The following is a 14,550-nucleotide window of genomic DNA, read 5'->3' as shown; positions in this document are numbered from 1 at the left end:
TCTCTTCCAGAATGGTCCTGTATTTGGCTCCATCCATCTTCCCATCAATTTTAACCATCTTCCCTGTCCCTGCTGAAGAAAAGCAGGCCCAAACCATGATGCTGCCACCACCATGTTTGACAGTGGGGATGGTGTGTTCAGGGTGATGAGCTGTGTTGCTTTTACGCCAAACATAACGTTTTGCATTGTTGCCAAAATGTTCAATGTTGGTTTCATCTGACCAGAGCACCTTCTTCCACATGTTGGTGTGTCTCCCAGGTGGCTTGTGGCAAACTTTAAACAACACTTTTTATGGATATCTTTAAGAAATGGCTTTCTTCTTGCCACTCTTCCATAAAGGCCAGATTTGTGCAATATACGACTGATTGTTGTCCTATGGACAGAGTCTCCCACCTCAGCTGTAGATCTCTGCAGTTCATCCAGAGTGATCATGGGCCTCTTGGCTGCATCTGATCAGTTTTCTCCTTGTATGAGCTGAAAGTTTAGAGGGACGGCCAGGTCTTGGTAGATTTGCAGTGGTCTGATACTCCTTCCATTTCAATATTATCGCTTGCACAGTGCTCCTTGGGATGTTTAAAGCTTGGGAAATCTCTTTGTATCCAAATCCGGCTTTAAACTTCTTCACAACAGTATCTCGGACCTGCCTGGTGTGTTCCTTGTTCTTCATGATGCTCTCTGCGCTTTTAACGGACCTCTGAGACTATCACAGTGCAGGTGCATTTATACGGAGACTTGATTACACACAGGTGGATTGTATTTATCATCATTAGTCATTTAGGTCAACATTGGATCATTCAGAGATCCTCACTGAACTTCTGGAGAGAGTTTGCTGCACTGAAAGTAAAGGGGCTGAATAATTTTGCACGCCCAATTTTTCAGTTTTTGATTTGTTAAAAAAGTTTGAAATATCCAATAAATGTCGTTCCACTTCATGATTGTGTCCCACTTGTTGTTGATTCTTCACAAAAAAATACAGTTTTATATCTTTATGTTTGAAGCCTGAAATGTGGCAAAAGGTTGCAAAGTTCAAGGGGGCCGAATACTTTCGCAAGGCACTGTACTTACTTGGACAAAATGCCTATGGGCCCTAGAAAAAAACGATATAATACTGTACATCCAATAGGCTAAGATTGAATAGTATGACTTATTTTTCTGTTCAATAACAACCAATGCAGTGGAATTAACACAGAGCAACAACAAAAAAATCCTCTCCCTAACGTTCTCTCCAACCAATATTAATGGACCCTCATACGCATATACTTCCGCTTTTCGGTTTCTCTACATTTCATCCTCCCATTTCTCTCAACCACTTGTAGTTCTGCTTACATTTGAAAGGATATAGCTGAGATTTTAGTGAAAGAAAATGTATGTTCTCTCAAACCAATGTTAATGGGTCAACCCACACTCCTCATACGCATGTACAGTTGAAGGGGGAAGTTAACATACACCTTAGCCAAATACATTCAAAATCAGTTTCACAATTCCTGACATTTAATCCTAGTAAAAATGTCCTGTCTTAGGTCAGTTAGGATCACCACTTTACTTTAAGAATGTGAAATGTCAGAATAATAGTAGAGAATGATTTATTTCAGCTTTTATTTTCTTTCATCACATTCCCAGTGGGTCAGAAGTTTTAAATATACTCAATTAGTACTTGGTAGCAATGCCATTACATTTTTTAACTTGGGTCAAATGTTTTGGGTAGCCTCCCACAAGCTTCCCACAATAAGTTGGGTGAATTTTGGCCCATTCCTCCTGACAGAGCTGGTGTAACTGAGTCAGGTTTGTAGGCCTCCTTGCTCGCACACACTTTTTCAGTTCTGCCCACAAATCTTCGATAGGATTGAGGTCAGGGCTTTGTGATGGCCACTCCAATACCTTAACTTTGTTGTCCTTAAGCCATTTTGCCACAACTTTGGAAATATGCTTGGGGTCATTGTCCATTTGGAAGACCCATTTGAGACCAAGATTGAACTTCCAGAGTGATGTCTTGAGATGTTGCTTCAATATATCCACATCATTTTCCTCCCTCATGATGCCATTTATTTTGTGAAGTGCACCCGTCACTCCTGCAGCAAAGAACCCCACAACATGATGCTGCCACCCCCGTGCTTCACGGTTGGGATGGTGTTCTTAAGCTTGCAAGCCTCCCTCCTTTTTGGCCAAACAGTTCTATTTTTGTTTCATCAAACCAGAGGACATTTCTCCAAAAAGTACGATCTTTGTCCCCATGTGTAGTTGCAAACCATAGTCTGGCTTTTTTTAATGGTGGTTTTGGAGCAGTGGCTCATTCCTTGCTGAGCAGCCTTTCATGTTATGTCGATATAGGACTTATTTTACTGTGGATATAGATACTTTTGTTCCTGTTTCCTCCAGCATCTTCACAAGGTCCTTAGCTGTTCTTCTGGGATTGATTTGCACTTTCTCACCAAAGTACGTTCATCTCTAGGAGACAGAATGTGTCTCCTTCCTGAGCGAATACTGTGTAGTCCCATGGTGTTTATACTTGCGTACTATTGTTTGTACAGATGAATGTGGTACCTTCAGGCATTTGGAAATTGCTCCCAAGGATGAACCACACTTGTGGAGGTCTACCATTTTTATCTGAGGCATTGGCTGATTTCATTTGATTTCCCCATGATGTCTAGCAAAGAGGCACTGAGTTTGAAGGTAGGCCTTGAAATGCATCCACAGCTTTTTATTTATTTTTATTTTATTTCACCTTTATTTAACCAGGTAGGCTAGTTGAGAACAAGTTCTCATTTGCAACTGCGACCTGGCCAAGATAAAGCATAGCAGTGTGAACAGACAACACAGAGTTACACATGGAGGAAACAATTAACAAGTCAATAACACAGTAGAAAAAATGGGCAGTCTATGTACAATGTGTGCAAAAGGCATGAGGAGGTAGGCGAATAATACAATTTTGCAGATTAACACTGGAGTGATAAATGATCAGATGGTCATGTACAGGTAGAGATATTGGTGTGCAAAAGAGCAGAAAAGTAAATAAATAAAAAAACAGTATAGAAACAATATGGGAATGAGGTAGGTGAAAATGGGTGGGCTATTTACCTATAGACTATGTATAGCTGCAGCGATCGGTTAGCTGCTCGGATAGCTGATGTTTGAAGTTGGTGAGGGAGATAAAAGTCTCCAACTTCAGCGATTTTGCAATTCGTTCCAGTCACAGGCAGCAGAGTACTGGAACGAAAGGCGGCCAAATGAGGTGTTGGCTTTAGGGATGATCAGTGAGATACACCTGCTGGAGCGCGTGCTACGGATGGGAGTTGCCATCGTGACCAGTGAACTGAGATAAGGCGGAGCTTTACCTAGCATGGACTTGTAGATGACCTGGAGCCAGTGGGTCTGGCGACGAATATGTAGTGAGGGCCAGCCGACTAGAGCATACAAGTCGCAGTGGTGGGTGGTATAAGGTGCTTTAGTGACAAAACGGATGGCACTGTGATAGACTGCATCCAGTTTGCTGAGTAGAGTGTTGGAAGCCATTTTGTAGATGACATCGCCGAAGTCGAGGATCGGTAGGATAGTCAGTTTTACTAGGGTAAGCTTGGCAGCGTGAGTGAAGGAGGCTTTGTTGCGGAATAGAAAGCCGACTTGATTTGATTTTCGATTGGAGATGTTTGATGTGAGTCTGGAAGGAGAGTTTGCAGTCTAGCCAGACACCTAGGTACTTATAGATGTCCACATATTCAAGGTCGGAACCATCCAGGGTGGTGATGCTAGTCGGGCATGCGGGTGCAGGCAGCGATCGGTTGAAAAGCATGCATTTGGTTTTACTCGCGTTTAAGAGCAGTTGGAGGCCACGGAAGGAGTGCTGTATGGCATTGAAGCTCGTTTGGAGGTTAGATAGCACAGTGTCCAATGACGGGCCAAAAGTATATAGAATGGTGTCGTCTGCGTAGAGGTGGATCAGGGAATCGCCCGCAGCAAGAGCAACATCATTGATATATACAGAGAAAAGAGTCGGCCCGAGAATTGAACCCTGTGGCACCCCCATAGAGACTGCCAGAGGACCGGACAGCATGCCCTCCGATTTGACACACTGAACTCTGTCTGCAAAGTAATTGGTGAACCAGGCAAGGCAGTCATCCGAAAAACCGAGGCTGTGGAGTCTGCCGATAAGAATATGGTGATTGACAGAGTCGAAAGCCTTGGCGAGGTCGATGAAGACGGCTGCACAGTACTGTCTTTTATCGATGGCGGTTATGATATCGTTTAGTACCTTGAGTGTGGCTGAGGTGCACCCGTGACCGGCTCGGAAACCAGATTGCACAGCGGAGAAGGTACGGTGGGATTCGAGATGGTCAGTGACCTGTAAGGCCTGCTCATAGAAGTGTTTTAGGGAGCGTTTGACAGTGATGAGGGGTGGTCGTTTGACTGCGGCTCCGTGGCGGATACAGGCAATGAGGCAGTGATCGCTGAGATCCTGGTTGAAGACAGCGGAGGTATATTTGGAGGGCCAGTTGGTCAGGACGACGTCTATGAGGGTGCCCTTGTTTACAGAGTTAGGGTTGTACCTGGTGGGTTCCTTGATGATTTGAGTGAGATTGAGGGCATCTAGCTTAGATTGTAGGACTGCCGGGGTGTTACGCATATCCCAGTTTAGGTCACCTAACAGAACAAACTCTGAAGCTAGATGGGGGGCGATCAATTCACAAATGGTGTCCAGGGCACAGCTGGGAGCTGAGGGTGGTCGGTAGCAGGCGGCAACAGTGAGAGACTTGTTTCTGGAGAGAGTAATTTTCAAAATTAGTAGTTCAAACTATTTGGGTATGGACCTGGAAAGTATGACATTACTTTGCAGGCTATCTCTGCAGTAGACTGCAACTCCGCCCCCTTTGGCAGTTCTATCTTGACGGATGATGTTATAGTTGGGTATGGAAATCTCTGAATTTTTGGTGGCCTTCCTGAGCCAGGATTCAGACACGGCAAGGACATCAGGGTTAGCAGAGTGTGCTAAAGCAGTGAGTAAAACAAACTTAGGGAGGAGGCTTCTGATGTTGACATGCATAAAACCAAGGCTTTTTCGATCACAGAAGTCAACAAATGAGGGTACCTGGGGACATGCCGGGCCTGGGTTTACCTCCACATCACCCTTGAACAGAGAAGGAGTAGTATGAGGGTGCGGCTAAAGGCTATCAAAACTGGTCGCCTAGAGCGTTGGGGGCAGAGGATAAGAGGAGCAGGTTTCTGGGCATGGTAGAATATATTCAGGGCATAATGCGCAGACAGGGGTATGGTGGGGTGCGGGTACAGCGGAGGTAAGCCCAGGCACTGGGTGATGATGAGAGAGGTTGTATCTCTGGACATGCTGGTTGTAATGGGTGAGGTCACCGCATGTGTGGGAGGTGGGACAAAGGAGGTAACAGGGGTATGCAGAGTGGATCTAGGGGCTCCATTGTGAACTAAAACAATGATAACTAACCTGAACAACAGTATACAAGGCATATTGACATTTGAGAGAGACATACAGCGAGGCATACAGTAATCACAGGTGTTGAATTGGGAAAGCTAGCTAAAAACAGTAGGCGAGGCTAATCAGCTAGCACAACAAACAGCAGGTAAAATGGCGTTGACTAGGCAACTGGGCCGACAGATAAACAAACAAGCAGAAAGGAGTACCGTGATTAATGGACAGTCCAGCGTGCGTCAGCTATGTAGCCAAGAGAAAAGTGTCCAGGGGGCAGCGGTGGATGGGCAGGGAAGCTGGGCTGGCGAGTGTTATCCAGGTCTACACCTCCAATTGACTCAAATGATGTCAATTAGCCTATCAGAAGCTTCTAAAGCCATGACATCATTTTCTGGAATTTTCCAAGCTGTTTAAAGGCAGTCAACTTAGTGTATGTAAACTTCTGACCCACTGGAATTGTGATACAGTTTCTCTCATCTTTTTATATCCTCCTAATTCATTTAGCGTTGAGTATCGATCGTGTGAACCTTCGAGTACCTTTTCATTCAAACTAAATGTAAAAACATCAGACAATGTTTGTACAGAACTTTCCAGTGCACACATTCTATGAGTAGATGGTAAGATGAATAATAACTTATTTTTTAAACAGGCAAGGGACAAGAAAAAAACATCAAAATAATGTTGATATTTAGTCCATTAAAACCTCTAATTTCCAGCCCAAAACCCTGGTCCTGAGGCTGCAGGCTGCCTTTCCCCTGCTCTCTCTCTCCCCCCAGTCTCTCTCCTTCCCCCCAGTCTCTCTCCTTCCTCCCCAGTCTGTCTCCCTCCTCCCCAGTCTGTCTCCCTCCTCCCCAGTCTGTCTCCCTCCTCCCCAGTCTGTCTCCCACCTCCCCAGTCTTTCTCCCACCTCCCCAGTCTGTCTCCCACCTCCCCAGTCTTTCTCCCACCTCCCCAGTCTGTCTCCCACCTCCCCAGTCTGTCTCCCACCTCCCCAGTCTTTCTCCCACCTCCCCAGTCTTTCTCCCACCTCCCCAGTCTGTCTCTCTCCTCCCCAGTCTGTCTCCCTCTGGATGAGGAGTACTATAGGAAACAAGTTGGGAGGAGCGGAGATGAGGTGGAGGCGCCATCAAGCCCTAGTGCTAAATCCTCTTTAACAGAGTTACAAACTGCTGCAGGATAATGGCGGTCATAAAACACTAATCTACAGTAAGGGTACTGTTAAAGTAATGTAGAACAACACTTCATAATGAACGACCTGGCGGACTGATAATGTCCCCTCGTAGTCTTACTGCCTGGCCTGCACTTGTCGGAGAGAAGTAGAAAAGAGAGAGGGATGGAGGAAAGGGAGAGAGAGAGAGAGGGAGAGAGGGAAGGATGGAGGGATAGGAGAAAGAGAGAGAGAGGAGGGGGATGGACAGAGAGAGAGGGAGGGAGAGAGAGGGTTGGGAAAAGGAAAGAGAGAGAGAGAGAGAGAGAGAGAGAGAGAGAGAGAGAGAGAGAGAGGGGGTTGGGAAAAGGAGAGAGAGAGAGAGAGAGAGAGAGAGAGAGAGAGAGAGAGAGAGAGAGAGAGAGAGAGAGAGAGAGAGAGAGAGAGAGAGAGAGAGAGAGAGAGAGAGAGCGAGAGAGATTCCAGCAGGTCCCTTTGTGGCATTTTTCATGTTAGATTAATGTTACACACATACACACTCACACACAAACAAACACACAAACAGGTTAGCGGGTTAGGCCTGTAATGAAATAAACCTAGCATGCTCCTTTCAGCTGAGGCAGTATATTTTACAGGCATAATCTGTTGTCAAATACACAGCGGCAGTACGTGGTTTGAGGAGAACACTTACATTTTATCAAAGTCTGAGATGAGTGGACTAGATGCTCGCAGACAAGACTGAGATAAGAGCGAGGCGCGTGTGGGAAACAGTGGACGCATCAATTCAGGCTACAAGTGCAGGCCTAACGACAATCACAGAACGTCATTACAGTACACATGGTGTTTTATAACAGCTGTCTCTTTCCATTCGTCAAATTGCGGCTGGACAGTGCACTGTCGGGGTTTGGATACTGACATTATTTTGTGAGTGAACGAATGTGTACCAGTAGTCTACAGGAGCGCCTTTGTTAAGTGATTGTTTGACAATCAGATGAAAACATCATGACTCTGTTGTGTTTATGCCACTTTAAAAGGCATAGGCGGTGTGTCCATAAGGCTAGGGGATGCTAAGCTTTCCCTAAAGTAAATTTAATTAAATTGTACAAATTATATAGCCTAATTAGCTTACTCCTCTGTCTGTACAGAAATGTCAAAAATGTACAAAAATCATTCAAAATAGGCTACTTCACCAGAAAGAATGATTTGGCCACAGAGGATCATTAGCTTCTAGCTGCAAATACCAATTAGATGATTGCTGAGTTGCGACCAATGTTCCTAAGTAATTCAAGAGCACTATAGGCCAACCGCTGGCCAATCAGATGGCTCAGATTACTGTGTCTGCAGTAACGTAGCAGGCGTAAAAGAAAGCTACAGCAAAGTTAATACTGTGAGATTTCAAAACTGTCACGTCCTGACCGTAGTTCCTTTTTTATGTCTCTGTTTTAGTTTGGTCAAGGCGTGAGTTGGGGTGGGCATTCTATGTTTTCTGTCTCTGTCTCTGCACCAGACAGAACTGTTTCGTGTTGGTCTATTGTTGTTATTTTGTCTTAGTGTTCTGAGTTCAAATAAATATTAACATGGACACGTACCATGCTGCATTTTGGTCCGATCTTGACTACTCTTCATCAGACGACGAGGAGATTTCTTACAAAAACATTTAAAACCATGACTAGAGAGAGACTGTCAACGAATACAGCACTGTCAACACGTTGTATTCAATACTTTTATAAGACATAAAATGCGTGTTCTTTCTATTTCCACTCAGCGCTACAACAAGCACTGCAGCAGTTATGAATGAATAAGAAAGTGTATCTATAGGCTTGTGCTGTTGTTATTATTAGCGGCTTGGGTCTTTTTTATATTGAGAAATATTTCACTTTCTCTGTTCATAGGAGGAACATGAATTTGTGCATGAGGCAGAAATATTGTGATGCGAGGACGGTGTCACTTTTTGGTCAGTGTCATTGGAGGAAAGAAAGAGCGGAGGGATGTTGAGAGGCAGATCCTCAGTCTGCTGCTCTCTCCCTCCCTCCGCTGAGACTGACCATCAGAGGCAGGCACCATCTGTAATGAGAAAAGGTGTAGATTCACACGCAGAGTGCAGCAGATGTTTATTAAGCCTTCGCAGAAGGCAGGAATCGTGGTCACTTGCAGGCAATGGTCAAACACAGGTAGGCAGTCAAAAACAAACAATATCTCACAACCATACAAACAGAAAGAACTGAACAAAATAGGGAGCTGATGAGACCAGGTGAGAAACGAACACAGGTGAAATCAATTATCAAAAATGAAAGACAGGGCTTCGTTCCAGAACACAAAGAAACAGGGCTTACGTTCCAGAACACAAAGAAACAGGGCTACGTTCCAGAACACAAAGAAACAGGGCTACGTTCCAGAACACAAAGAAACAGGGCTACGTTCCAGAACACAAAGAAACAGGGCTACGTTCCAGAACACAAAGAAACAGGGCTACGTTCCAGAACACAAAGAAACAGGGCTACGGTCAAGAACACAAAGAAACAGGGCTTACGTTCCAGAACACAAAGAAACAGGGCTACGTTCCAGAACACAAAGAAACAGGGCTACGTTCCAGAACACAAAGAAACAGGGCTACGTGCCAGAACACAAAGAAACAGGGCTACGTTCCAGAACACAAAGAAACAGGGCTACGTTCCAGAACACAAAGAAACAGGGCTACGTTCCAGAACACAAAGAAACAGGGCTACGGTCAAGAACACAAAGAAACAGGGCTTACGTTCCAGAACACAAAGAAACAGGGCTACGTTCCAGAACACAAAGAAACAGGGCTACGTTCCAGAACACAAAGAAACAGGGCTACGTTCCAGAACACAAAGAAACAGGGCTACGTTCCAGAACACAAAGAAACAGGGCTACGTTCCAGAACACAAAGAAACAGGGCTACGTTCCAGAACACAAAGAAACAGGGCTACGTTCCAGAACACAAAGAAACAGGGCTACGGTCAAGAACACAAAGAAAAAGAACACAAGGTTGACTAAGAAAAGAAAAACTTACCAAAACAAAATGAACTATGCAATGACATGCACTACTCTGCCCGTAATCTACACAGACCGGCGCGGCATAAACAATCAGAGCTGCAGTAGGCCTATATGCAAATAGACTATTGCCATATATGGATCTGTGCCATTTACTTTGAACTGGACAGTGTTTACAGCATGAGAGGTCGTGAGTAGATGCACTTGTTTTCAGAACAAACAGAAAGCTGCATGTAGCTACGTGTGCACATGTTGTTCATATTTGATAGTTTAGAGTTACTAGCCCAGTTATAGATCATTTGTAGTCAGCAAACGGGGAGTGATTGCTTACTACAAGAGCACAAAATATGTACATTTCTAGACATCTTTGAAAAGCTCTTTGAAAAACAAGTCAAGTAAGGAGCTTTTTTTGTCTGAAAGAGGCAGTGTTGTATTTTGAGACAGGCTTGAATAAGCCAAGTAGCCAATAGGCAGAGGGTAGCATAATTTGTCTGATTCAATGTAATAATGGTTTGGGAATAATAATGCATTTTATTTTGTAAAGTTATTTCTTGCATCAAACAACACAGCAACATTTCCAGTTACCTCCTTGTCTGAAGGACAAGTGGATAAACAAGTTCATGTCAAGCCCTGTATGTTTTTTATGGAATGTAGGCCTACATTGAACACCACACATTGGCTGATGTTGTAGGCTGAATGATAGAACAGCTATTTATATGTTAAAATGTTCATTGGATGCATTTTCTCCATTGTTTTAGATGGTATGCCACTATGGTAGGCCTACATTATGATCAAATAGCCACAGTAGCCTTCAAAAAGAAAGGAGGACCAAGGCACTCTTCATAATATGAATTAGAATGCCTTTATTTGTATAGCATGTTCAATGGAAACCAAGTTTAAAAACTCTAACGCATTTCGGCTGTATGGCCTTTGTCAGGGAGTACAAAGATATGATACTTGGCAACTGTTAAAACGTTTGAACAGAATTTTCTCAACATTCAAGTTTGCACTCAGCAGACCTGAAATTTGCTCAGTGCCCAAAAAGAAAAGAGGGAACATTGGTTGAGATGATTTTTATGCCCTTCAGCACTCTGCAGTCCCATTCTGTGAGCTTGTGGGGCCTACCACTTTGAGACTGAGCCTTTGTTGATCCTTGACGTTTCCACTTCAAAATAACAGCATTTACAGTTGACCGGGGCAGCTCTAGCAGGACAGAAACAAACTAACAGCATTTACAGTTGACCGGGGCAGCTCTAGCAGGGCAGAAACAAACTAACAGCATTTACAGTTGACCGGGGCAGCTCTAGCAGGGCAGAAACAAACTAACAGCATTTACAGTTGACCGGGGCAGCTCTAGCAGGGCAGAAACAAACTAACAGCATTTACAGTTGACCGGGGCAGCTCTAGCAGGGCAGAAACAAACTAACAGCATTTACAGTTGACCGGGGCAGCTCTAGCAGGGCAGAAACAAACTAACAGCATTTACAGTTGACCGGGGCAGCTCTAGCAGGGCAGAAACAAACTGACTTGTTGGAAAGGTGTCATCCTATGACGGTGCCACATTGAAAGTCACTGAGTTAAGGCCAATCTACTGCCAATGCTGTGTGCTCCTGTCAGTGGCTGTAATAGCCGAATCCACTAATTTGAAGGAGTGTCCAAAAAAATACATACTTTTGTATATATATATATATATTATTATTTTTAAATTCTCTCTCGCTATATATATATATATATATATATATATATATATATATATATATATATATATATATATATATAGATATATATACACACACATACATATATACATACACACACACACAAAAGTATGTGGAGAGAGAGAGAGAGAGAGAGAGAGAGAGAGAGAGAGAGAGAGAGAGAGAAAGAGCTAGCAGATGCCTGTGAGGAGACATGTCTGCTCCAATGAGCTTTGTTGAAATAACATCAATATTGTCATATTTGTTTTACTCCATCGCCATTACATGTGAGAGAGCAGAGATATGAGGTTGGAGGGCTGGAGGGGAAAATGCAGAATATGTAGAAAATCCTAAGAGGTTTGATGCTGCAGCTGCCGCTACTTCATGGCCCCTGGCAATGGTAAGGAGGGGAATCATTGACACTCTCAATATCAGGTTGAAGAGAGCGAGAGAGCGAGAGAGCGAGAGAGTGAGAGAGCGAGAGAGAGAGAGAGGATAAGATAAGAGACAGTTCCTAGTCATTGAGCTGCTTATCAGTCAGTCTGGTTCACGAAGCTGCTCTCTCCCCTGGGGGCCTCTCTGATACAGCTTCTAAAAAGGTTTCAAGGTTTTATTTCTCAATTTCAACATTCATAGACCTGAATTAGATGTTTTTTCTTTTCTCAACAACTGTGTTTTTGAAGCAAATAAATAACATTGTCACATTTTCATGGTAATGTTCACTCAGACAACCTATTATCTTAAATGGGTCATCAACACAATATGAATACAACAGCAGATAACATTCTACAATGTTCTTTACATGGTGAAAAATTAAAAACAATGTTATTCGTACTCAAGTCAAGTTACAACGAGCATTGTAGAACATTCACTGCTTTTGTATCATATACAATTTAATGATTATAATTGAAGATTGGTTTTACTGAAGGTCTTGTTTTTATTGATTTAACTAGGCAAGTTAGTTAAGAATAACTTCTTATTTACAATGACAGTCTAGGGACAGTGTGTTAACTGCCATGTTTAGGGTCAGAACAACAGATTTTTACCTTGTCAGCTCAGGGATTTGATCTAGCAACCTTTGGGTTCTGGCCCAACTCTCTGACCACTAGGCTACCTGCCATCCACTAGAGTACCTGCCACCCCAGGTAGACTAGTGCTCTCTGTTGTTCTCTGTTGGTTACTGCTGACTCTGTTCATTAATTACTCTCTAATGAACTTTGAATGTCCATATAGCTGGATACTTAATTGCTATTACATTTCAGTCCTTTATAGGGTTGCAGATTTTGGGGAATATTCAGAGGTGGAAACTTTCCGTGGGAATTAATGGGAATGTATGGGAATTAATGGAAATATATGCACATTAAAATTAATACCATTTAAATGTAGATGTTTTTTGCATTGGATATATTTACCATATCATATGGAGACAGAAACATAAATATTTTACCTTATCATAAGTAGACATAATCGCAAATGATTAAATCCTTCCAATAGAAATAAACAAACATTTTAGTTACGAATTGAACATTAATTAAATGAGTTGACTCTTCACATGATGGGATGATTTTACTGAACAACAAAAGAAAGTGCATATTGAATGATCCCCAATGATCCATCGCATCTCCCAAAAACATTTTCAACATACATCTGTAATATGATAGTCTAAAGCTTTGGTTGTCTTCCTCTCAGGCCCCAGTCTTCTCCCAAGACCTCAATGTCCACCTCTTGAACATTAGACTCTGAGGCCTCATCTTCACTGTCACTTCCCAACCTTGTTGAGGATGGCTCGTTGTCAGGCTCAAAAAGCTTCACATCTGCCCGGATGGCCACGACTTCTTCAACCCTTGTATTGGTCAGCCTGTTGCATGCTTTGGTGTGTGTGTTCCCAAACAAAGACCAGTTGCTCTCTGAGGTGGCTGATGTAGGTGGGATTTGGAGGATGATGGAGGCAACAGGGGTAAGAGCCTCAGATCCACAAAATACCTTCCACCAGGTGGCTGATGAGATATGTTGGCACGACTGCCACATTGCATCTCCATCCCAAAGCCCTTGCTTGGAAGTGTACTTCACCAGACTGACAAGAACCTTGCCCTTATCCAGGCCAAGGTGGCGAGACACGGTAGTGATGACACCATAGGCCTTGTTGATCTCTGCACGAGACAGGGTGCTCTTGTCAGCATACTTGGGGTCCAACATCTAAGCTGCGTCGTGTAAGGGCTTCAGGCAGAAGTCTTTACGCTTTTTGATGTATTTCAGAAGTGTAGTTTCCTCTGCTTGGAGCAACAGTGAAGTGGGCAGGGCAGTACAGATTTCTTCTCTTACATCTGCAAGCAGAGTCTGAACATCAGACAGGATGGCATTGTCTCCTTCAATCCATGAAATGGCTACTGCTATAGGTTTCAGGAGTTTCAGGCTGCTTGCCACTCTCTCCCAAAATACATCATCCAGGAGGATCCTCTTGATGGGACTGTCCATATCGGCAGATTGTGATATGGCCATTTCTTGGAGAGTCCTTCCCCTCCAGGAGACTATCAAACATGATGACAACACCAGCCCAACAGGTGTTTCTGGGTAGCTTCAATGTGGGGCTCTTATTCTTCTCACTTTGCTTGGTGAGGTAGATTGCTAATATAACTTGATGACCCTTCACAAAGCTAAACATTTCCTTGGCACTCTTGTAGATTGTATCCATTGTTTTCAGTGCCATGATGTCCTTGAGGAGCAGATTCAATGCATGAGCAGCACAGCCAACGGGTGTGATGTGAGGGTAGGACTCCTCCACTTTAGACCAAGCAGCCTTCATGTTCACAGCATTGTCTGTCACCAGTGCAAATACCTTCTGTGGACCAAGGTCATTGATGACTGCCTTCAGCTCATCTGCAATGTAGAGACCGGTGTGTCTGTTGTCCCTTGTATCTGTGCTCTTGTAGAATACTGGTTGAGGGGTGGAGATTATGTAGTTAATTATTCCTTGCCCATGAACATTCAACCACCCATCAGATATGATTGCAATGCAGTCTGCTTTCTCTATGATTTGCTTGACCTTCATTTGAACTCTGTTGAACTCTGCATCCAGCAAATTTGTAGATAAAGCATGTCGCCAGCAGCATACCACCCTACATACTTGCTTCTGAAGCTAAGCAGTGTGGTCCTGGTCAGTTCCTGGATGGGAGACCAGATGCTGCTGGAAGTGGTGTTGGAGGGCCAGTAGGAGGCACTCTTTCCTCTGGTCTAAAAACAAACAAAAAAATATCCCA

At 43.6% G+C, this 14,550-nt stretch overlaps 1 protein-coding gene across 1 annotated transcript in view; it reads right to left on the bottom strand.

The window, feature by feature from the left end:
* LOC118373178 (retinoic acid receptor beta-like) overlaps positions 1-14,550 on the bottom strand; it is a 328,372-nt gene that overhangs the window by 231,821 nt on the left and 82,001 nt on the right. The gene's annotated exons all lie outside the window — the stretch shown is intronic.

This window comes from Oncorhynchus keta, chromosome 20, assembly GCF_023373465.1.
Source record: "Oncorhynchus keta strain PuntledgeMale-10-30-2019 chromosome 20, Oket_V2, whole genome shotgun sequence".
Taxonomy (NCBI): Eukaryota; Metazoa; Chordata; class Actinopteri; order Salmoniformes; family Salmonidae; genus Oncorhynchus; species Oncorhynchus keta.
This window is presented reverse-complemented; position numbering and strand designations above follow the sequence as displayed.